Genomic DNA, 24,955 nt, shown 5'->3' on the forward strand with positions numbered 1-24,955 from the left:
AGGCATGAGCGTTGTGTTAAGTACATAATTTCTGCCAAAATCTCTGGCTGCCCCATGAATGCATGCATGGAACAGAATTAAAGCAGTGCAGCTAAGTTAAAAGAACTGAAATATTATTTGAACTTCCACCAAAAAGAGAGTGTTAAGTTTGAGTCTAAGCAAGTAAATTTTCTGATAAAAATCTCATATTAGGAATATAGCAGAATTGAGAGTAACCACAAAATAATTTTCACAATGTCTAACATAAGGTCCAAAATTAGCCAATATTCAAACAAGAATATATTTCTTTTAAGAGAAAAGACAAGCAATCAAGACCATTGGTGAGTTGACCTAGATACTGCAATTAACAGTCAAGAATTTTTAAATAGCTGTTATAATTATGCTCAAGGAAGTAAGGGAAATCATGTGTGTTTGCGATGAATGAAAAGAATCTCAACAGAGGAAATCTCAACAGAGAAATATAAATAGTAAAAAAGAACCAGGAATTCTAAAATAGAAACACAATTTCTGATGTTATCAATTTACTATATTGGCCTAACAGAATGGAAATGGTGGAGAATATAACCAGTAACTTGAAGATAATTCAATGTAGATGTGTAGAGCACAGAGAAAAAAGATTAGAAAAAAATAAACAGAACTTTAAGGACCTGAGGACAATATTAAATGTCTAACAGACATGAATAAAATCTAAGAAAGAGAGGTAGGAGAGTATAAGGCATACAAATTATTTGAAGAAACAATGCCCTAAAACTTCAAATTCAATGAAAGACATCAATTTTCAAAATCAGGAAGCACAGTAAAACCCAAGTAGGATATATACAAAGAAAACCATGCCTAGGCACATCATAGTCAAACTGTTAGGTAAAGCTAGACAGAAGCAGTGGAGGGAATGCCCCCAGACAGAGTTCCAAGTCCTTGAGGGGGGGAATGACAAAGAGAGGAGATGAAGGCAAGGATGGTGATAAATAAACTTTAGTAGCTACACATTAAAAGCCTGGGGGCGTAACGTCTTGACCTTGTATCTTCCAAGACCTTGTGGCTGACAGATCGAGTCACAAGTACTGACTGAGCATGCTCTCTTCCCCACTTCTGCCCGGGGGTAACTCCCAGATAATACAATTGAATTACAGGTACAGATCCCCCACCACCAAGCCCCAGCTGTGCAGACAGGCTGCCAAGAGGATCTGGTACAAACCTTACAGGGTCAAAAATTGACCCTCCCAACCTGTCAGAGGAGTTTCCAAAATGATTGGAAGCAGCCTCCATTAAAGACCACCCCACTGTACATCATAGCTCCTCCCAGCCTGGAGACACCCAATAATTTCCAATCCTAAAACCACGTAGGAGCTGGTTACACCTCCGGGAATGTTCTCCCACCTTGAGACCACCTTTGCTTTAACCTGCTGCTTTGTGCTTGTTACTTTCTGGCTGTCTTTCTTCCAGCATAGATCCCCACTTAAATCTTCTAGTATGGAATCCAAGGACTAAGACCTCCATTCATACAATGCAGACTCTCCCACCAGTAACGAAACTGTTGATAACTAGAGTTAAAAGAAAATGATAAATGCAACCAGGGGAAAATGACACATTACATACAGGACAACAATGACTCAAAATTTATCAAACTTTGACAAACAGAAGCTGTGGAACATTGTCCTTTAACTGCTGACAGAAAAACACTCTCAACTAAGAATCTAGTGAAAATATTCTTTAAACATAAAAATGAAACAAGAATATTTTCATATTTTAAAAAATACTAAAAGAATTCATTTTTAGTAGAACTCTTCTCCAAGAAATGCTTTAAAATTTTATTCAGACTGAGGGAAGTGATATCAGACTGAAACCTGAATCCTCAGAAAGGAGTAAAGAACATCAGAGATGCCAACTCTCAGGGTAAATATAAAAGTACACTGGTAAATATAAGTATCCAGATATAGATGATCATTACTCCAGAAATTTCCACCATGCTGCTTTTGTGTCAACTCTCTCTCCCTCCCAGGAGAAAACCAATGTTCTGGGGTTTCCCATCCTAGATTAGTCTTGCTAATTAGTTTTATCTGCTCTAAAATTCCATTAAATTCTGGATAAGATCTTGAAATCCATTCAAGAGAAAATAGTTATAAAAACCTTTTGATTTGCAAGGCTGGAGCATATCCAGTCTACACTGTGTAGTCAGTCCTTTCTTCAGCTGCCCAATATTCTCTTTCAAATCTTGTCCCCTAAAAAGAGTTTCCCTGGGTACCCTGAAGAGGCATTGTTGTATGGAAAAGAAACCATCCCTGCTCCAGAACTTCAGGTAAGGTGGAGAGAACAAACTCTAGTCTTCCCATGGGTAAGGAAGTGATATTCACCTCCATTCCTAAGTTTACAGCCTTGAAAGGAGAGAGCCATTAGAGGGGATAAAGTTGAAGAGATAGACAAAAGAAGGTTTAGTGGCACAAACTCCTAGAGAAGGTGGGAGGGATGGTCAAAGGATATAGTGGCCTTAAACATTAGAATGGACATCTTATCTCTTGAGACTATAAGAAAAAGGATAAGATTAATAAGGAAATGAAAATATTTAAAGTAGTGGGTTCAGGAAACTAAGAGATATCTGCCTTGATTAACTGACAATTATTGCAATCAAAACAGCTGAACCTGGAGATCCAATGGACCCAGGCATTAATTTACAGAAGGAGTTGTGATTTGAAGGTCAAAACAATTTAACCCTGTGCACTTGGTAAAGCAAAGGGGTGCAAGCCCAACAAGGCAATTACTCTAAAATAATGCTGGATCCCTACTGCACTTTTTAAAACAAAATTTCAATTATATTTAGATTCAGAATATATATATATATATACAGAATACTAGAATTAAATAACTACTCTGATACAGTATTTCCCATTGCACACTTTTAAAACTAAAAAAAATACATCATGATGAGGCCACACATCATTTTTAAGAAAAACTCTAGCATTTGACATTCGCTGCCTTCTCACATACTTGCTTTGCTGTCTCAGCTTTGGTTTTCCAAGTTACCAACTGTTGGCAGACTTTGCTGAGATGGTAGGGATAGTCTCTCCCTGACCTATGAACTGAAATTGCAAATACACTGCCAAAGTTGGCCACAGTAGCTAATTATGGAGTGTTTTGGCCCTCACAGTCTTTACCAGAGGACCTGATTCATATTTAAACTACTGAAGTTTTTGGAGTCCCAGTACAGCTGACCTTGAACAACATAGGTTTAAGGGCACTGACTCCTGTGGAGTTAGAAATCTTGAGTATAACTTGTGCCTCCCCTAAAACTTAACTACTATTGACAGGAAGTCTTACTGGTAACATAAAAAGTCAATTAACATATATATAGTATGTTGGATGCATTATATAATGCATTCTTGCAATAAAGTAAGCTAGAAAAAAGAAAATTTTATTTAGAAAATCATAAAAAAATGTATTTGCAGTACTGAACTATAAAAAAAAAATCCACGAATCTGCACAATTCAAATCATGTTGTTCAAGAATCAACTATATATTGTAATTCAATCAAAATACTCCAAAGTTCATTTCCTTTCATTCATCAGATATTACAGATGAGGTTGCACTGAAGAAAGAAACTATATTACAGGTAAAAATAGAAAGAGTGCAGACATTTTTCACTCTGAGGACGTTTAGGTCATAGAAGCCACCTTTGAGTGTCAAGAATCGCTCATGTGGAGCCTCCTCTCTGGTCTCCACAATGTCTTGGGTCTTCCTTTCCATATTCCTCATTCTGGAATATTGAAATAATTCTGTGGAATCAGAATATTTCAGATGACCACCTGGTCTTTTCTTGACCAAACCAAATACAGTGCCATGCCTTTTATTCCTTCCTTCCAATTTATGCAACCATAAAAATAATGAAATCAAAGTTCTAGTTCAGTTAGTAGCTCACAACTCAGTTGACTCGGCTCCATACATCTCGCCTTCTTTCCATAATATCTTTAGGAATTATTTTAAAACAAGGGGAGTGCCAGGGAACATTCCTACCTTCTATGGACTGATTCTTATTTCAGAAAAAAAAAAGATAACAGAGTTAAGATATTCTATCTCATGTACACTTTGGAATTAATTTTACCATTTTGTAAAACACATTTAGATATTGCTTTCCACCTGCACCTCCTGGAATTCCTGGAGCAGTGTACCAGCAGCACTTAATATCAACCTATGTATCAGCAGCTCTTAATTTATTTTCTTCTCTGCTCAACTTCAGGAACCTGACTGAAAATCAATGGGTCCAGCCTGTCTCCTGGCCACTGAAAGCAAGAAGATGCTCACCGTCCACCATTCACATGCCCTTGATGATTGCTCCCTCTTCTCTTGATTTTGGGCATTTTAAGATGCTTTGTTAGAGAAAAGACATAAAACCTATTTGTTAATTGCTTTAAAATGTTGAGATAAGAATCATGCTCAATTTGTGTTGACTCGCAAAGAACGCTGAGTGCAGCTCAGAGGCACACCTGGGTCAGAGATTGCCTTTATAATGATCAGTTCTTCAATCCTGGGCTTGACTTCCTCCCCAGCGACCTCAGCTCACAAGTGAACTTAAAAATTGTCTTACACTATTTAACTAGATAAGAGTCTGAGCAGCTCTTTGTCTTAGGACTGTTCTATCTTTTTCACAGTTCCTTCCTGAGGACCTGTTTCCAGACGATAGTGTTAAGTTTGGAGAATAGTTATGAGATCAAAGGTGAAATGTTCTAGCTTAAAGGTCTTCTAGGCTATACTTTAAGTAACCAAAGCAGCATGGAGTCCTCCTATTTCACCAAGGTCAAGGCACATGAGGTAGAAAAACAGAAAGTCTGGCTGACTGTAACCCACAATTAGAAAATGGAAGTTTAGGGGCGCCTGGGTGGCTCAAGTGGGTTAAGCCTCTGCCTTCGGCTCAGGTCATGATCTCAGGGTCCTGGGATCGAGCCCCACATCGGGCTCTCTGCTCATCAGGGACCCTGCTTCCCCCTCTCTCTCTCTGCCTGCCTCTCTGACTACTTGTGATCTCTGTCAAATAAATAAATAAAATATTTTAAAAAAAAAAAAGAAAGAAAGAAAGAAAATGGAAGTTTACCCGAAGTCTTTGGCCTGGCAGTCAAGGTAAAAGTTATGATTATTACCCAGGGTCAACTTCTTGGGCATGCAGCCATGTACTGTCACAGGCCCATGTTCAGAAGTGCCCCCGTGCGTGATTTCATGCTCTGCAGCCACCATCTTAAATTCTTGCTAATTTCTGAAGAAGGATTCTGAATTTTCATTTTGCACTAGGCCCTTTTTACAAATTATTTTGCAAATAATTTCACAAATTATTCAGCCAGTCCTGTTGTCACTTTTTCTTCTTTGTATATATCATGAGGCAAGAAAAAAAAGAAAAGAAGTGTCAGTTGAAGCCAAAGTGGCTGATAATAAATTTTGGCTATGGGATTTCTGGGTTTCTTCTCTCCACCTCCAGCCCCCTTTGCCAGACTTAAGCCATTCAGCACATTTTAAAATTATGCCATCTGACGCCTCAATTACCATCTGCTCTGATTGCAAATAAGAAGCTGAATAATAGAAAATATATACCCATGCATTTTTTTCATGCTTTTTGGAAAGATCCATTTTAGGGAATGGAACTATAGGGGAGGAATATGCTATAGCAAGAGGTCCTTAGAGTCAGGTTGGGAAAGAGAAAATAAAAGAAGTGAAAGTCAATCTCTAGGAAGACTAGAAAAGAGATCTTTGACACTCCAAAAGATGTAAAAGCAAAAATAAAGTGACATCTTCAGAAAATGATCCAGTTTCCCTCCTTCTGATGGGATCAGCCCAGTTCCATGATACAGAATCATGATAAGGAGACAGTGGATTACAAAACCCACACAGCATCTCAGAAGGTAGTCAAGATGATAGCCTGAATAACAGGTTTGCTTTTTGTCAACACAGAGAGGAGGTAACTAATTTAGCAAAAGCAGCTCTTTTTTTCTAAGACTTAGCATTTGCCACATGCAAGCGTGAGCTTAGGAGAGAAAAAGAAGGAGCTACTGACTCCTGGGAAAAGAATTCAGAGTATATGGTGATGTGGGGGGCGAAAAGTCTTCCTCTCTCAAACAGGTATTTATGTTTGCTTCCCCTTCCTTGCACATATATTGATTCCTAAAGAACACTTCTAAGTTCTTTGGCTGATCTAACAATTAAATTGACAGAAGACAGATTAACAGGAGAAAAATAAACAAAAGTGACTTACATGGGAGAGACCAAGAAAAGCTGACTTACTCTCCAAAATGCCCCCAAGCCATCACCTTAAATACCAAAAAGCTAAAAACTAATAGCTAAAGACAAAAGAAGATGCTGGGGTAGGGAAGGAGTTATGGGGATGGGGGTTACCAGGAGAAGCACAATAAACAAGTTTATGGTTGTGCAGAGTTAAGTCCTTGTCTTTTCCATTGACAAGAGTCTCAGGAAATTTGGGGCCATTCCCCTCTTTCTCTGTACAGTGAGGGAGACATCCTTACATATGGAGATTTCTGCTCCTTTACATTGGGTACACTTGGAGGGTGGTGAGGGGTGGTAGAAGTCACATCCGCTGGGGAGGATGGAGAAAGTTAGGAGGATAAATATAGAAGCAACGGGGCCCCAGTGTCTCCATGCTGGGAAAGGAACAGCAGTCCTGTACTGGCAGGTGATGAAAACAAGTTCCATGTCTCAGGTGGTCCAGGAAATCTCATGACTTCCATTTGCACACTACGTTAAAGTTTGATATATGCTATATAGTATTTTCTGATTAAAATTCTTAATTAAACTTTATAGCAAAACACTTGTCTTTTATTTCAGATATCCCCAGGAGTGCTAAAAAAGGGAAATGTACCACTAGGCATTATTCCATAAAAGTAATTACCTGGAGGAATTCATGAAACAAGTGTACTCATTCAGGTGTTACACATGCGATTAGTCATATTTGAATAATCTTAATGCAAACAAAATATTTATATTCTCTGGGGATGGTATCAGCTCTAAACAGGAAGTCTTTTCCATGTTGAAATGATAACTGTAGAGGCTGGAAAGTGGAAAAAGTAGCAGACTGGGAATATTGATTCTGCATATAATTCCACTTCTGCTACAACCTAACTATTGGACATTGGCCATTTATTACCTGTGTGATCTTCATCGTTTGAAAAAGGAAATGTTTAGAGCAGCGGGATATCAGACCCAGCAACATGAACATCCCTGGGAACTTAGAAATGCGTATTCCCAAGCTCTATCCAAAGACCTACCAAGTCAGAAACTCTGAGGCCTAACAATCTGTTTTTTGTTTGTTTGGTTCTGTTTTTGTTTTTGCAACCTGTGTTTTAACAAGACTTCCAAGACATTCTGTTACATGCTGAAAATTGAAGCCTATTGAATTAGATGAACTCGACCTTTCCTGGCAGCTCAAAAATTCTACAGCACTGACTTCATTGTCATCCCTGTCAATAATATGTATCAAGAGCTTACTCTGTCCCCCACCCTGCTTTAGGCACTTTACGTATAATAATCTGTCTAATTATCATAGCACCCCAAGAGATAAATTATTCCCACTTGGCCCATGAGCTATGAAAGGGTCTGGTAGTTGTGAAAATCACCACCAAGATACTTCCTCAAGGAAGGACTGTTCTTCCAGCTGTCAGCAACATCAGGGTTTTACTCAGCTCAGAGAGTCTTTGTGCAATGACACATTCTTTCCAGGGAAGCCCACAAAAATAGTGAATCACAAAAGTGTTTAAAGACCTTACTGCACCCTGGGGCAACCCTGACAGGTATATATGTTCCAGAATTACCCATGGGATTGGCCTAGTCTTTGTCAGGCCTGTATCACAGTTCAGTTACTCTCTGCCCAGTCTTATTTGCTTTCCCTTCTTTGCACATATATTGATTCCTAAATATCCTGCACACCAAATTTCTCAGCACCTACTTTGTTTGGAAAAACCCATTTTACACAGCAGCTGAATACAAGCCAGAGGCCAGGAATTGGTGGAGTCTGGATTCAAATCCAGACAGATGAACTCTAAGCTGTAGTTTCTCAAGTATTAATTCATCATTCACTTGGGCTTGTAAATTAGTGGTTCAAGCATTTGAACAGGAGACCTTAGAAATAATTTAATTTTATTTTTTTTTAAATTTAATTTAACTTTACAAATGAGGAAACTAAGGCTAGATGGGATTGCACGTTTGTCCCTGGTTGGTAGTGAGCAAGGGCTGACTTGATCTGAAATATTCCAATTCCCAGTGTTCTGCTGTATTGTGTCACTGCCCACGTTAAGAAAAAGAGTCATATATTATAACACCAGTGAGCTAAGATTGTTAGGTAAATTATAACTGTATAGGGAAACATGTGCCACAAAGTCTAGGAGACCTAACAGCTGATAATGCAGAAATACAGAGGATCATAAGAGACAACTATCAACAATTACAAGTCAGTAAATTGGATAACCTAGAAAAAAATGCATAAGTTGTTAGAAACATACAACCTAGCAAAATTAGATCTTGAAGAAATAGAAGATCTGAACTGACCGATAAGTAATGAGACTGAATCAGTAATCAAAAACCTTCCAACAAAGAAAAGCCAGATGGCTTCACTAATGAATTCTACCAAACATCTACTAATCCTTCTCAAACTCTTCCAAAAAATAGAAGAGGAGGAAACATTGCCAAACTCATTATTTGAGGCCAGCATTACCCTAACACTAAAGCCAGATAAGGATCTCACAAGAAAAAGAAAAAACAAAACAAAACAACAACAAAAAAAACTATGAGTCAATATCCCTGATGAATATAGATGTAAAAATCATCAACAAAATATTAGCAAACTCATCCCAACAGCATACTAAAAGGATCACACACCACAGCAAAATAGGGTTAATCTGTAGGTTGCAAAGAAATCAATTAATATTATTCACCACATAACAAAATGAAGGAAAAAAAATCACAAAATCATCTAGATTGATGCTGAAAAAACATCTGACAAAATTTAACATCCTTTTGAGGCACCTGGGTGGCTCTGTCAGTTAAGCATCTGACTCTTGGTTTTGGCTTAGGTCATAATCTCAGGGTTGTGAGATTAAGCACTGTGTCAGGCATGGAGCCTGGCTAAAATTCTCCCTCTCCTTAAATCTCTGCCCCTCCCCCACTCTCTCGCCCTTTCTTTAAAAAAAAAAAAATCCACAAGTAAGTGAAACCATATAAAAGTTGACTTTCTCTGCTTGACTTATTTCACTCAGCATAATCTCTTCCAGACCTGTCCATGTTGATACAAAAGTTGGGTATTCATCCTTTCTAATGGAGGCATAATATTCCATTGTATATATGGACCATATCTTCTTTATCCATTCATCTGTTGAAGGGCATCTTGGCTCTTTCCACAGTTTGGTGATTGTGGCCATTGCTGTTATGAACATTTGGAAGGGAGGGGGTGAGGGGTGGGGTGAGCCTAGTGGTGGGTATTAAGGAAGGCACATATTGCATGGAGCACTGGGTGTGGTGCATAAACAATGAATCTTGGAACACTGAAATATTTTTATTAAAAAATAAAACAAAATAAAGCTTAACCTTGGACCCACACTAACCATTTTTAAACTAGGTACAGAAGGAATTTATATTTACATACAAAAGCCATACACGTCCACAGTTAATATCAAAAACTGAAATCTTGGGACGCCTGGGTGGCTCAGTGGGTTAAAGCCTCTGCCTTTGGCTCAGGTCATGATCCCAGGGTCCTGGGATTGAGCCCCGCATCGGGCTCTCTGCTCAGCGGGGAGCCTGCTACCCCCTCTCCTCTGTGCCTGCCTCTCTGCCTACTTGTGATCTCTGTCTGTCAAATAAATAAATAAAATCTTTAAAAAATAAAAAAAAATTAAAAAATAACTGAAATCTTTTTGTCTGAGTTCAGACTTCTATAACAAATCCTGTAGTGGCCTAAAGAACAGAAATTTACTTTTCACGGTTCTAGATATGGGACATCTAACATCAAGATGCTAAATGATTTGATTCCTGGTAAGGGCCTTCTTCCTGGTTTGTAGACAGCTGCCTTCTTGCTGTATCTTCACATGGTAGAGAGAGAGAGAGAGAGAGATCGTCTCTTTTCTTATAAGGACACTAATCCCATACATGATCTAATTCTTCCCAAAGGCCCTACTTCCAAATAACATCACACTGGGGAGTAAGGCTTCAACTTATGAATTTTGGAAAACACAAGCACTCAGTCCATAGCACTCTTCCTCTAAGATCAGGAACAAGAGAAGTCCCCCATTCTTACCACTTCTATTCAACATAGTACTAGAAAAACAATTAGGCAAGAAAAATGAATAAAACGCATCTAAATCAGAAAGGGATAAGTAAAATTATATCTGCAGATGACATGACCTTACATGTAGATAACCCTAAAGATTCCAAAACAACAACAACAACAACAAAAATTCTCAGAACTAATAAACAAATTCAGCTAAGTTTCAGGATATAAAGTCCACAAAAAAATAATCTATTCACTAACAACAAACTATCCAAAAAGGAAATTAAGAAAACAATTCCACTTACAATAGCATCAAAAAGAATAAAACACTTAGGAGTAAACTTCAACAAAGAGATGAAAGATGTGTATACTGAAAACTACACCACATTGACAGAAGAAATTAAAGACACAAACAAATGGAAAGACATTATGCATTCATGTATTGAAAGACTTAATAATGTTAAAATGACCATACCACCCAAAGATATGTATAAATTCAAATCTGTGTCATGTTCTCTCTATCAAAATAAATAAGTAATCTTTTTTTAAAAAAAGAAATATAGTATATATAATGGAATATTACTCAGTCTTTAAAAAGAAAGAAATCCTCCCTTATGTGACAACATGGGTGAACCTTGAGGATATTTTGATAAACAAAATAAGCCAGTCACAAAAGGACAAACAGGGTATGATTCCAATTACATGAGGTACTTAAAATAGGCAAACTCGTAAATCAAAGAGTGGAATAGTGGTGACTAGGGGCTGGAGGGAAGGGAGAAGTGGGAAGCTGTTTTCAATGGGTATAAAGTTTCATCTACACTAAATGTATAAGTTCTAGAGATATGCTACACAATGTAGTGCCTACAGTTACCAACACTATATCATCATACACTTAAATACTTCGCTAAAAGGGTAGATCTCATGCTATGTGTTCTTACTACCAAAATCAAAACAAAATAAAACAAAGGGGCAGGGGGCGCCTGGGTGGCTCAGTGAGTTAAAGCCTCTGCCTTCGGCTCGGGTCATGATCCCAGGGTCCTGGGATCAAGCCCCACATGGGGCTCTCTGCTCAGCAGGGAGCCTGCTTCCCTTCCTCTCTCTCTGCCTGCCTCTCTCCTTACTTGTGATCTCTACCCGTCAAATAAATAAATTAAAAAAAAAAAAAACAAAGGGGCAGAAGCAAACTTTTGGAGGATGATGGTTATGTTTATTACCTTGATTGTGGTGATAGTTTCATGGGTATTTACATGTGTCAAAATGCATCAATTGTACACATTAAATATGTGTTGTGTTTTATATACCAATTATACTTCAATAAAGCTGTATAAAAGAAAAAAAACCTAGAGTGTGATTTCTGGTTACACATGAAGCAAAGAAACAAAAATGTTTAAAGCAAGTAACCAAAAAGAACCTTCACTGGAAAGAAACACCTAAAAAAGTTATAACCAGGGTAAGTGTTTTAGTGCAGGGATGCTCAATATTGGCTGTTCATTGGAATTACTAGAAATTTTCATTTAATTGGTATGGGGTATGACCTGGGCATTGGGATTTTTTTTTTTTAAGTCTCCCCTGAAGACTGAAAACTACTGCTTCAGGGTAAATTCGATTCTCATAACATAGCAAACAGTTCTATAACATAGCAAACAGAAAGCACTCCTGTATGGTAAATTTGGAAGGACCCTTAAATATTTTGGATGGACACTTAATTATTTTATGAGGTGAGGTACTTGATAGATTTAATAGCATAGAAGGGATTTGCCCCAATAGTGATGAGATGCAAAAATAAAAGTGCATTTCTACTGTAAAGTAGTAGGGTGGGGATGAACATTTCACCTACTTCCCTCCCTCATTCTCTCTACAAACTTCTCTCAGCCTTGTATGGATCACAGCCACCAAAGCCACTGTTGGCCAGCCTGAGAATGACACAAATATTCTAGGGAGATGGCTCTATCCTAACAGATATCCTGACAGATAAATTTATAGTACTTTATACATCACACAGGATTGCAAAGACATTATCACATTTAATATCAGACCTATATCTGGGTGTATCCTTCAGGCATATGCCCAAAGTGAGTGACAAACTAAAATATTTGTGTGCCCCGTATTCATTCAACAGCTTTTATCCAACAAGTATTTGTTGAATGTCAGCTATGTACAAAGTGCTAGAGGACACTCAATAGGAAAGGATAGAAATATGGATTAAATACTGATCCTTAAAGAAGTTTACATTCTTATAGAGAGCATAAGACAAATGTATAACTATGCCACAAGATATGGCATAAACATAGAGAAAATGCAATGAAAACTCAGATTAGAGAAACTACATCTGAATGGACAAATAAGTTCAGGCTTGGCGGAAGATAGGAGGAAACAAACCAAAAAGACAGTTGGGTGAGGATCAGCTCTCCAAAACCACTCAGTGGGCTGATCATTGTAAAGGAAAAGGATTTGGACATGGGGAGGACAATAAAGAGTAGAGAGAATGAGGCCAACCAGGATTTCCTGACATAGGGAATCAATGAGAAGCCGTATTTTAGAATAACATGATATAGGACATGAATGACAGAGAACCACTTTTGCTTGACTAGGCTAGAGCAAAGAATGTTTAAAAGGGAATAAGAAGGGTGCCTGGGTGGCTCAATGGTTAGGTGTCTGTCTTCAGCTCAGGTCATGATCTCAGGGTCTTGGGATCAAGTCCCGTATCAGGCTCCCTGATCAGTGGGAAGCCTACTTCTCCCTCTCCCACTCCCCCTGCTTATGTTCCCTCTCTCGCTGTCTCTCCCTCTGTCAAGTAAACAAATAAAATCTTAAAATAATAATAATAATAATAATAATAATAATAATAAAAAGAAATAAGAGAAAATAAAAAGAGAGAAGTTGTAAGAACAGACCTTGAAGAATAATCACACCTTGCTAAAGAGTTGGGGCATTAAACCATGTCCACATTTTCCAGCATGGTAGTGATATGGCCAGAGCTCTGCTTCAGGAAGTTCATAATGGCAGCACGAAAAGACTGGAAAGGGAGCCCAAGCAGAAGGTTACCACAAATATAATGAAGGCCTAACCCATGATTAGCAATATGCCCATTTCTTCTATCAAGAAACCAGAATGGCCAGTGCATCAGGGATATGTTGAAAAATACGATTAAACAGACAACCCGAGGAGCCAAGCATACAAGACAAGCTTTCTCGGCCCCTCTACTCTCCAGTTCTAGAGCCCTCTGAATCTTGCACCCCTTATTTACTAAAAGAAAGAAGTGAGGCAGCTGGGAAGTTGACCCAGTCTCCCACTTGCCGAGTTTTGATTTAATATGATTGCCCAAGAGAAACTCATTGTATGCTCTTGAGCAGGGGAATAATAAGATGAAAGGGATGGTTTAAAAAGATGAGCCTGTCAGCAAATATCTATTGTAGGAATTACTATGTTGATAACACTCTCAGTACAATACCTTCTATCCTTATGTCATGTTTTAGATTGTTCGGAAAGCCTTTGATATACGTGGAACATGAAGCATATATCTCTGCTAAAGACAGGCGGTATGTTTCCCTCTTAGAAAGCATAATGATATAATTGCAAAATGGGTTCAGATGAGAGTTTCAAAAGAGGTACTTAAGGTGATGAAGTATGCAACTGCACTCAGAAGCTGTTCGACAATCTCATAGACACAGCTACTCTTCACTTATCCAACATGTTATTGTGCACTGCTACGTGCCAGGTGTAGTGCGAGGTGAGGAAAACAGTGGTAAATCAAATGGATGTGCCCTTTTCCTTCAAAGAGCTTATAATCTAGGAGAGACAAATGCACATATGTAAAGCGCCAGCAGAACTATGAAAAAAAGAAAATACTGGGATGTTGAGCAGTCTATGGACCTGGTTTATACTGGAAAGTAGGAAATACTAACAAGCCTTTGGTGAGAACAAAATATTTAAGCTGAGACCTGAAGGGTGAGAAGTAGTCGGGTAGGCCAGAATACAGGAGAATACCTGGAGGGGAAGGTGTCACTTTTCCTTTTTTTTTGTAAGAGTATAGTGAAGACTGAATGGGAATTTATAAGGCATAAGGTAGCAACAGATCATGGCTAAACAGGAAAGGTGGCTTGTTGTCCGGGTGCCCCAGTCCATTGAAATCACCAGCTATCTCTACAGAAGGGTCAGTAGAAGGAATGTGGTCCCCTGAGTCACCAACATCACCAACATCCTTGGCTGCCAACCTGTTGGTTCACACACCAGCCCTCATAAACAAAGGGCAAAGAAAGACTGAAGAAAGAAGCAGACCATTCCAAACTGGTAGGAGTCCGTTTTAATAAGCAAGGGAACTTACACATGAGCTTTGTTTTGAGCAGTTGTAAGGTAAGATTTCTCAATCTGTCAGCCAGAATCTTAAAATATTACATAGAGGCTTTAATTGGGTTCACTCGCATGTCCATCTAAATGATCTCAACAACACATTCTCTCTCAAGGCTGTGTTCTTGGGGCAGTTTCTAACTTCAGAAAGGCAGTTAGAACTCACATTCCAAAAATGGGAGGGGGTGGGGAGCCTCTGATTGCCCAGATCCAGCTTGCGGGACCAACTGGCAGTCATATTCTCTTAATGACCTCCTCGAACACTTCATCTCTTGTGAATGGCTCTTAACAATCTTATAGGATCCCCATACCACCCCCAACCCTGCCTCCTTTCATAATGTGCCCTGAGAGATCAACGAGGTGTGTCACTAACACAGAGGTGGCCTATTTGGTGGGTGACAGGCTGCACTGGAGGCAGATGTCACAGCAACAGTATAGATATATGCAAAAGAAAACAGATGAAAATAGAGATTTCCAAAATAAGCAACATTTTTTTCATCAAGAGCCCCATGATCTGAACCACTGATTTTATTAAGCCCTCTAGGTTGTGGGTCAAATCACTCAGGGTATTCATTTGTATCTTGATATGATTTAATAAAGATGCTACATTAGCAGACTCATCAGGTAGAAACATATAACATTCTGCTTGGATAATGGCACAGGGGCCTCCTCGTGAGGCAGTAATAATATTCAAGGCCATCCTATTTTGGAAGACAGCTTTTCTCACAAGAGACATTTTGGTGTTCGCTAAGATAGGTTTTGTTGGCTACCATTTAAGGCTTTCAGAGTGAATTTAATTAAGAGCTTCTATATGTGCTATAATGTCTTCCAGGCCAATGGAAGGAAAAGACATGGAAGCCAAGGATCTTACCAATGGAAAATACAGTGTGTCCATCTGGCCTTTAAAAGAGTGTGGTTGACAATTGTTGTCACCATGAAAGAGATTCTCCCCTGTGTCCAGAGAAAATCCAGGGTGCAGAGGTCCAGTACCCTAGGTGGAGGCCACAGCCAAAGATCTGTGCCTCACAACCACTTGGGTTTACACAATAAACACCTCAGAAGTAGAACCAGTTAGGGCTAAACCAGTCACTATTCCTGTATGTGACTGAATGACTACACAGTTCCAGTGATATCCATCCCAAGTTTCTGGTATAATTGGGTTAGTTCTATTTTGAATAATTTTCCTGTTCCCAATGTAAGGGTGTCTGGGTGTTCAAGTGTCCATAACCTGGGGTAATGCACATAAACCCATCCCAAATCTGAGCATAGCCACCCATGTCTCTAATAGTGGTGTTCTTAGGACCCTTCTGGTCAGCAGTTTGATGGGCTCCTTGTGTAGTTTGATTGACAGAAAAAGAATACCCATATCCTGTGTTATTAATAGCATTAGTAAACCTGGCCAGGTTTCTGGATCAGTATTGGTAATATCAGATGAATTGAGAGTACCAGTCTAAGCTTGTTTTTCCTTGATGTGCTGCTTTAGGGCCTTTTAATCCCCTCCCTGGATGATGACAGCCATCATGGTAATCCTGATAACCTAGAGAGGGGGCGCTGCCCACATACCTAATAGCTGGATTGATTTCTCTGTTGGATATAGGAGTGGGTTTATTGATTGTAGAAAGGTATTTCCATCAGGCACCCATCCTGTGATGAGATACCATAGGAGCAGCAGAAATCTAAGGTTGAAAAGACAGATATTTAGCAGGAACTTTTATGGGATGGTCTTTCCTTTCTATAAGAATCACACCTGTGGCCTGATCCTTAGATGTTAATGTGGCTGCAGCTTTAGGAATTTGATCGGATTGTGCATATCATACATGTTGGCCAGGAGAGGCAGCACTATTAGAAATGAGGAGATTAGGGGCACCTGGGTGGCTCAGTGGGTTAAAGCCTCTGCCTTCAGCTCAGGTCATGATCCCAGGGTCCTGAGATCGAGCCCCACATCAGGCTCTGCTCAGCGGGGAGCCTCTGTCCCTCCTGCAAGGACCTATTTAGCCAAAGCAACTCCATCTCGGTTAAATAGCCATTTTGTTCTTTGTGCAGTAAACTTAAATTGACCCTGCCCCCCAGAGGAGCTTACTTAAAAGCAAGTCCAAGAAACCAGTAAAATGTAGTCAGCTAGTTCCTGATAATAGAGTCTGCAATACAAGGACGAGTCAGGCCAGATGGAGACATCCAATCAGTAAAAAGTACTGTTCGTAACAGTGAGAAGGTCTTGCCCAAACCAAAATGACTCCATCTTGGGAAGGACGACCATCTTATTATTCACACTGAATATGTTAACTGACTAAGCCATCCCAGAAAGTACTGTTTGTAACAGTTCCTGGTATGGGGTAATCTTAAATAACAAGTCACCAGACCGGATAGAACTAGCCAGTCAGCAAGAGACACACAAACCCGGTGGATTGAGATACCAAGATATGGGTTGCAGTTTTACCCAATAAAAGGTAACCTGTAAGATTGGGAGGGGTCGCTCTCTTCGGAGGCGGCCCTGACTGGTCAGTCAATTCTTGAGCCTGTAAGCTGGGGGAGGTCACTCTCTTCGGAGACAGCCCTGGCCGGTCAGTCTGACTTCTAATGCTTGGCATAGAAAAAAGCTTTGCATAACTTTAACTTTGTTTCAGTCTCATTCCCCTGGCCAATCAGTCTGACTTCTAATGTTTGGCATAAAATTAAGCTTTAAATAACTTTCACTGTGTCTCAGTCTCGTTCCTTTGATAACGGACCTAACACCTTCTTCTCTCTCTGCCTGCCTCTTTGCCTACTTGTGATCTCTGACTGTCAAATAAATAAATAAAAATCTTAAAAAAAAAAAAAAAGAAAACAAATGAGGAGATGATAAACCAGGGGAAGGATATGTCAGACTGGGCTCCCCACTTTCTCCCCTCTTTCAGTGGTGTGTGTTCCTTTCCAGGTGTCATGGGTTTCAACAAGTCCTGCTTGCAACAAGACAGTGAGATCTCAGTGGAGACTGAGTAGTTCCTCCTCACCCAGGGGCATGAAGTGTATCCTGACAAGAGGTCCTGTTGCAAATTCCAATAAAAAATTCCTTTCTGCATCAGGATGGGGCTCAGTGCCCTCTGCAGCGCAGCATGTTGATCCACAGTGAGAGCGGATGCAATGGCTATTTCCCATGATTTCTATACTTTCAAAGGTATCAGCTGTTTCAGCAGGAATCCCCAGTCTGGCAACAGGCCTGATTTATTTAAATGTATTTTAAATATACTAAAACCTGAGACAGTACTTCAGTCCACTCCACCAAAGTGGTTTCACTTGTTAGTCATTTAATCTGTTGCTTTAATACTCCACTTCCCCTTCCCACTAACCTTTCTGTTTGCGGGTTAGAAGGGAGACAGAACCTTCACTTGATGGCACGTTCTTTTTTTTTTTTTTTTTAAATTGATGGAAACTCTATTGATGTCATATTCTATTGCCCAGGCTTGCGTATTATGCCCTCTGAAATGTGACTGCCAATTACTGTCTATCAGATAAGAATATCCCTACGTAAACTCAACTTCCTTAATCTCATAATGGTGGCAGCCTGGTTTGCACAGTGACAGTGAAAAGCTTGAGTTAAGCCAGTTACAGTATCCACACAAACCAAAGTATATTTAGAATCCTGGCTCAGAGGGAAGGGGTCAGTGTCATCAATTTGCCAATTCCTCACCAGTTGGGAATGTCAGTAGATGGCCCCAGATTCCTTTGGCAGTCGCTTTGGGTGCTATTTAGAACATGCAGGGCATGCTGTTACTGCATTAACAAAATCACTGTATTCCAAGGGCAATCCAGCATCCTTGGCAATATGCCATCCCACTTGGGTGCTTTGGTTGTTCCTTTTTTTATACATCCAGTTTGCTGTATCTAATGAAGGGTCAGCTGCTTGGGTTTTTAACCCAAGCTAGGGTATCAGCTTTCTAATGAGCAGGGGGTGTCAGGGCCTTATGATGTAAAAGACAGGGAAGACTGCCTCAGGCTCTTGCAGGCAAACCCAAATATCTTTCTCTATCTCATGATCTCACCAGGGCTTATTCGTGATCATCCACCCCTCAACTTCCTATTGTCCAAGCCATAGGGTTAATCCCTTTAGAACAGCCCACTTGTCATTGCAAAGAATTACAGCCAGAGCTCATGAGTGATCACCAGCCAAAGTGCTCCGAGTTCAGCCCACTGGCTGCTGCAGCTTGTTTCTGTTTCCATCCAGATGGCATCAGTGTTGGGCTGGACAGCAATTACAATCCATGTGGCCAATGGCTTGATTAGATCTATCCATATACAAGGTATCAATGGGAATTCCCTCATTTCTTCTCTATAGGCTACAGGGGCCACCACGGGAATAGAGGTGGAGGTATCTGGAGAATCTGCGTACGCTGCAGGGCCTAGGAACATTCCAGAGACAGTGGGCTGCTGGACAGGGTACTCCTTTGCTTGGAAATAAGCACGTCACGTAGTCAAAGTGGGAGTTTGAGCCATGGAAGAGGTGGGTGGATGGAACATAGTCTCAATTTACCCCTTTAGAGCAGGGAAGTTCTTACATAATATGTTGTACCTTCATGAGAGGCTCTACATGAGGGAGTGCTGTGGACATTGTTAGGTGCTGTTGCTTTATGGGCATATATCAGGTTTCTGACCCTTTCCAGATCTGGGACCAAAATCATCAGGGTATTCTCTCCTTTTGCTTGTTTCTGCCACAATGTCCAACTCATACCTTCTGAAGTCATGGATACATCTAATTCTTATGGTAGCCCGGCTTTGGGAGAGTTGCTCAGAGTTTCAATCTGTTTCATTAGTATTTTTGTCTTCTTGAAGTCAGTTTGCTGCTCTAACTCCTCTATATGTGTCATTTCTTTACCCAGCAGCATATAGAACAGAGGCACTATGTCAGATGGGGAATAAAAATCCTCCAAAACCTCAAAATTTCTACAAAGTCTTGCATCTCCTTTATGTTCTTAGGGGTTGAATGGGCTTGCATTTTATCAATCACAATTTTGGAATAATGCACATCCTACCTGACCAAAAGATTCCCCAAATCATTATAGTGGTCCCTGGGCCTTGAATTTTCTGTGGATTTACTATTTATCCTCTCCCTCAAAGATGTTCCAGCAAAGTCTGCAGAATGTCCCACAGGAGAAGTGAGTCTTCACATGTTAACATTATGTCATTAGTATAATGGGCCCATTTGACTGATGTGGGAAAGGAGAACAGGAACTGATCTAGGGTTACCATCCCATGACATATTGTGGAGACAGGCAGGTGGCCTTGAGGAAGCACTTGATAGGTCCATTGTTGTCTCTCTCATATTAAAACAAATTAATCTTGTGATTCAGTGGCCATGGGTATACTGAAAGAAAAAAATGTACTAACCCCACTACAGCATGATACATTCCTAGGATCATGGCCAGCGTATCTAAGATGGTGGCGATGTTGGGCACAGCTACATGGATGGGGAGCACTACTACAAACTCAGTCGTTTGTAGTCCATGGTCATCTGCCATGAGCTGTCTGGGTTTTTTATTGGCCATGCCAAACCATAACAGTAAGTCTTACTGGTTCCTAGTTGGCATTTCCTCTTGGCCTTGGTTTGATTACTCTAACCAGGAGAAAATCACCAATAGAATTTGAAGAGTTTAACCTACTGGGGTATCATTGCCTAATATCTTCATATTCGTGAGGGGGAAAATACCTACTTTGCCATGTCAAAGAGACTTTCTTAATTATAACTGTCCTCCATAACCATCCATGGCATTGAGGGGGCTGGAAAACTTTGGAGGGTTACCATGTATTATAGCACATTTAGCTTCAGTATCAACCAGAGCTGTCACTTTTTGTTTATTTCTGGGGGAGCAGTGAATAGTGAGCTCAACATGAGACCTCCAATTGCCTCTAGTGGCCCTCACCTGGAGGCCATCTTGGCCTGCACCTTGTATCTAAGACATGGGAGGCACTGAGGCCTCTGCTGAAGCAGGTGGAGTTCAGGTGGAGAAGGTCTGAGCTACTGTTCAGGATTTAATGTTTTCCATAGGCTGATCAAAACAATACTGGGTTGCCAGTCTATTTGTTCAGGTGGGGTCCTGGCGGTAATGAGGTTCCCATAGCCCATACCCACTTCTGGAACTCGTCAGTCACACCCAGATTAGCAATGGATTGCCTAACATCATAAATGTCTTGTCCCATGACTGGTTTCATCAAGCATATCAGTGTCCTATACCAGGCACTGGGGTAGATTGGAAAAACTTACCTCTCATTCCTGCCATGAATGTGGCCCAGTCAGGGCCTTCAAATACAGGGACACACATGGCTTGTGTCATTCTTAACTCTCAAAGAATTTGTTGTAACTCCTCTATAGATTTCTAGGGTCCCACATGCCCAGCATAATTCCCCTTATTGTGCCAAGTCTCCCTGAAGGTTAGAATAACCCAGTCTAAAAGGGAATGAGTACCTTGAATCCCCATGTGCCCTGCAGGAGCTGCAGGAGGGTACAGTGTGTGATGGTGTTCATTTTCTCTGCCTCTTGTCTAGTCAAAGAAATGCAATCACACACACACACCCTGTATCCCGTAGCCACACTAACCATGCATGGACACTTTCCCTGGCCTTTCGTGGGAGCTTGGCAGTCCTATCTATAAGCTCAGCGGGAGTGCAGTCTCTCATCATAAGCACTTCCTGAACTGGGGGCTGCCCTACCAGCTGGGCTTATTGTTGCTGTGTTTTTGTTTTCCTTTGCGTTAGGAGTCAGAAAGCGTGGGGGATACCACCTATTCCATTGTCAATCCCTGCAGCATCCTACCCTTCTTTTTCTTCACTTTCCCAGGAATTCCACCTCTTAGCGTCCCAAACAGACTTTGTCACAAGCACTCAGACCCTAATCCTCCGCAGTTTGCCCCCCTCCCCGCCCTCCGCGGGTAAAAACGGCACTCTAAATTCTCCCACTTACTAGCCCACTCTCCCACCTCCTCTGCCAGCCCCAAAGCCAGCAGATTGGTGGACGCCGACATATCCTTCTCTAATAACCTCAGTTCTGCTTCCAAGTTTCTAACCTGAGCTTCAGCCTCAGGGCATCGGCCACCACCAAACGGCCCAGAGTAGGGGCCAGCCCGCTTGCAGCAGCCATTCGTTCCCCATCTTGGCCACAGCGTGCCCTGTGCAGCTCTCCCAGCGAGTGCATTAGACCAACTGGCGTTTTCAGGGCGCCCCATACACATGCGGAAGTCCGCAGCATCTAACATACAGGACACCCCTCCCTGCACCGAGGTGGACATTCCCCCACAGAGCCTGTTTCCCCAGGCCCATTTCATCAGTCTCCCAGCAGACTGGCCCATTGTTGGTTTACAAACCGGCCCCCCGTACACAGACGGCAAGGAGAGACCAAAGAGACAGACCACGCCAGATTGGTAGGTGCCAGGTTTAATAAGCAAGGAAACTTACTTAAAAGGTACATCTTGGGCAGTTGCAAGTTGAGTAAATCTCCCAGTCCAGTTGCCAGAATCTTCAAAGTTATACGAGGCCCTGACTGGGTTCTGTCACGTATAAATACAAATGGTCTCAACAACGTGTCACTCTCTCTCGAGGCCGCGTCCTGGGGTAGTTTCCAGTGCTGAGAAAGCAACTGAAACACACATTCTAAGGCTGGGGAAGTGGCAGGAAACCTCTAATTGCCCTGGTCCAGGCCTGAAGTCAACCAGGGTCACATTCTCTCCATAACCTCTGCTAACCCTGTGTCCCCATCCATGTCTGGATCTGATAGTGCCTGTGTAACTCTTTTCTTATTTCTTCCCTCTGATATTTACAGGGAAAGCACCTGGGCTTTGAAATGTTGTTATTATTCATTCCTATTCTTACACATCATTTTGAAAATGATTAAAAGGTTTTTAAAAAGGCTAAAAATAAAACTACCCAAAATATGTGTAAACCAACAGTTTAACTATTATGCAATGTAATATTGGAAGTCTCCCTTTTGTACAACCTTACCCCTGACATGCAATCCTATTTGTACAACCTTTTTATTCCTATTAACACACTGAGCATTTTCTTCTCATTTTTTTCTGTTTACTCACACCTGATTTTTGTTTTTACAAATGACTTTTTACATCACATTTCAGATGTCAGCATTCCCAGTATGTATATTCTCAAGATGTATATATATCACCTGTTTTCTGATATGGAGAAAAGCCATCACAGTTAAAAGAAAAAAAAATTCAATTATCAGCCCAGGGCTTTAGAATGAAGAAACTTTCAACAGATTCTGAACTGATAAAAGAAGACCTACTTAGACTGACAGCAAGATTACTGGTGAGCTGCAAGGGAGATCAGTAGCCAGACACCTGAGACAGATCAATTTCTTCTGGGATAAATTATCCTTGATATGTATTGTAAGGGCCAAGGGCAGACTGCCCCCAAAATGTGCTACTCGAGTGTATTGATTATTTTAAATAAAAGTTACTTAGGAGACAACCTGCACAAGAAGAGAACTCAGAACTTCCTCAGTTCCCCTGAAAGCAGGAAATAAATCTCCCATGTAAAATGTACCCTCTCCACACAGGAGTAGAGAGACATTCTTATCACCACAGATGGGAATTTGAGAACAGAGAAGCTATTTAAACAACTCTTGTTACTTTTTACTAATTTACCACCACAGCCCGAATTCTGTTTAGAATTCCCTACTAATTGAAGTCCCAAAGTGAGCCTTCTTTGTCCTGTCAATTCCACACAGATGCATTGTTTCTTTAACAGGTGTGAAAACTGCATGCCTCGGTCATTTCTTTGGGCCTTGATTTCATTATTGGCTTCCATGTGCATGTAATAAAAATTTTTTTTTCTCCTGTTAGTCTGTCATGTAAATTCCATTCTTAGTCCACCTGGAAGACTTCAAGAATTTTTCTTCCCCTCGATATTTCCACCTCGAGTTATATTCAGGACAGTAGGGTTAAAATTTTAAAGTGCAATAAGTACAAATATATTGTGGTAAATTTGTTTGGAAAAGAAAGAGAAGTCAAGACCATCTTAATGTAATAAATGGCTGAGTATATAGCTTTTGCTTCATAACAAAAGGTAACATACCTTTAAGAGTTAAATACAGTGAATGAATGTGATAAAAACACTGGAAATAGATCCTATGTTCAATATACTTAGTAAGAACTCTTAAATTGAAAGATGCAAGAAAGAGGAAAAATTTAATAAGCACTATCAACATGTGAAAGAACAATATCCAGAAAGTAGTGGGCATGTATTGTCTATCATCACAGAGGAAGAATGAAACAGAAGAATAGGCTTAAATGTCATTAGAAAAAATTAGGTTAAGAACTCAAGCGAAGGGGCACCTGGGTGGCTCAGTGGGTTAAGCCTCTACCTTCAGCTCAGGTCATGATCTCAGGGTTCTGGGATAGAGCCCTGCATCGGGCTCTCTGCTCAGTGGAGGAGTCTGCTCCCCCCCGCCCACCGCCTGCCTCTCTGCCTCCTTGTGATCTATCTCTCTCTCTCTCTCTCTCTGTGTCAAATAAATAAAATCTTTTTTTTAAAGATTTTATTTATTTATTTGACAGAGAGAGAGATCACAAGGAGGCAGAGAAACAGGGGGAAGCAGGCTCCCTGCTGAGCAAAGAGCCCGATGTGGGGTTCGATCCCAGGACCCTGAGATCATGACCCGAGCTGAAGGCAGAGGCTTAACGCACTGAGCCACCCAGCTGCCCCAAATAAAATCTTAAAAAAAAAAAAAAGAACTCAAGTGAAGTAAGTTGATTATTGTCACATTAATTTTAATGCAAATAGCAATATAAGTGCATAATTCTTAAATTCTCACTGTCTGAAATTAAACCGAACTGTACTGCACCCTCCCCCATCCCACATCCCACATCCTCCCTTAGAGTATCCAAGCAAAGCCACTTTAACCGTTCATGTCCCCAGGAGGTAGAACTTCTTTAATGTGTTTTGTGATGTCTTTATCATTGCACTTTAATATTGGCAGGTCCCTGAGTGGAAAGTTGACATGACAAAGAGCATGAGGATGGAGCTGAAAGTCTGCAGCATTTTTTTTTTCAGATTTTATTTATTTATTTGACAGAGATCACAAGTAGGCAGAGAGGCAGGCAGAGAGAGAGGGAAGCAGGCGCCCTGCTGAGCAGAGAGCCTGATGCAGGGCTTGATCCAAGGACCCTGGGATCATGACCTGAGCCGAAGGCAGAGGCTAACCCACTTAGACACCCAGGCGACCCAGTCTGCAGCATTTCATTTCATCCAAGCACTAAGACATCACAGGAAAATTATCTGCGTTGCCAGGAGCCACCACCAGAGAGAGAGTGTGAGCTGTAAAGGAGGCACAGAGGCTGAGAAAATCCCTTGACTATTAAAAAAGCAATCGCAGACCTGTAC

This window comes from Martes martes, assembly GCF_963455335.1.
Source record: "Martes martes genome assembly, chromosome: 2".
Classification (NCBI taxonomy): Eukaryota; Metazoa; Chordata; class Mammalia; order Carnivora; family Mustelidae; genus Martes; species Martes martes.